Raw genomic sequence first — 1,375 nt, 5'->3', positions numbered from 1 at the left:
GTTACTCACACCTTCCTGAAAACTGTTGGAAATGGGCCATCCTGATTATCACTACACAAGATTTTTTCTCCTGCTGATAATAGCTCACCTTAACTGATCACTCTTGTTATACTGTGTATGGCAATACCCATTTTTTCATGTTCTGTGTGTGTGTGTGTGTGTGTGTGTATATATATCTATATATATATATATATAGATATCCTCCTACTGTATTTTCTACTGCATGCATCTGATGAAGTGGGTTTTATCCCAGGAGAGCTTACACTCAAATAAATTTGTTAGTCACTAAGGTTCCACAAGTACTCCTGTTCCTTTTGCATATAAATTAATGGAGATTAAGTCCATGAATGGCTATTGGCTAGGATGTTTAAGGAATGGTATCCCTAGCCTCTGTTTGTCAGAGGGTGGAGATGGATGGCAGGAGAGAGATCACTTGATCATTGCCTGTTAGGTTCACTCCCTCTGGGGCATCTGGCATTGGTTGCTGTTGGCAGACAGGATACTGGGCTGGATGGACTTTTGGCCTGACCCAATATGGCCACCCTTATGTTCTTATGAAGAGAGGGGCAAAACCCTCTGACAGAGTTTCTGTAGTGTAGTGGTTATCACATTTGCCTTACACGCAAAAGGTCCCTGGTTCAAAACCAGGCAGAAACATGATGGCTTAATTTTCCCAGCTCCTACTTGCCTGTCCCTGCTGTTGTAGGAGCAGCAGTGATTTCTGTGCTCAAAAGGTCTGTTATACTTCTCCTCCCTCCCACTTTTGTCTCCTCTCCCTCTCTGAATGCCTGTGAAGTGGCTTTCCCCCTCTCGCTCCCTCCTGGAATGCTTGTGGGTTGAAGGGGCTGGTTGAAGAGCAGAAGGGCTCCCAGGTAGATAAGGTGTCTGGGACTCTAATTAGGCAGCACTCACACCCCCAGAGCATGGACACTGCCCAAGGTGCAGTGTGACCAACCAGATGCAGCCAAGTCATCTCTAGTCGCAGGCCATGAGGCGCAGGCCCTTAAAAGGGGAAGGGGCCCTGTGCTCAGGAGTCACTCACAAGCTTGTACCTCCAGTGAATGCCCTTCGCCCGGACCTCCTGGCCAGTGGTTCACCACGTTGCATTTCATTGTGCCTCAGGAAGACTTACCTTCATCACACCGTCCACCACTGCACTGTGGGACACTTACCTTGCAGAATCCTGACATCTCCAGTGCCGAACCAGTCCTGGGAGCGTGAGTATGTGAGTGTGACACCCCATCCCCCTTCTTTTGAACTTAGCTATCTATCAATGTAATAAATGTGCTGCTTTCTGCCAAACTCTGGTGGGTCATTAGTCCTCCCTACACTTACTAGTTGGCCCAATTTCAGGTAAAACCTGCAGTAACCCCAA

The 1,375-nt window shown here is 47.5% G+C and overlaps 1 non-coding gene across 1 annotated transcript; it reads left to right on the top strand.

The window, feature by feature from the left end:
- Nucleotides 1-584: 584 nt before the first annotated feature.
- On the top strand, nt 585-657 carry TRNAV-UAC (transfer RNA valine (anticodon UAC)). The gene has a single exon. It is a non-coding gene; the product is annotated as a tRNA-Val (tRNA).
- Nucleotides 658-1,375: the final 718 nt, after the last annotated feature.

The sequence above is a fragment of the Gopherus flavomarginatus genome, chromosome 23, assembly GCF_025201925.1.
Source record: "Gopherus flavomarginatus isolate rGopFla2 chromosome 23, rGopFla2.mat.asm, whole genome shotgun sequence".
NCBI classification, from domain to species: Eukaryota; Metazoa; Chordata; order Testudines; family Testudinidae; genus Gopherus; species Gopherus flavomarginatus.
This window is presented reverse-complemented; position numbering and strand designations above follow the sequence as displayed.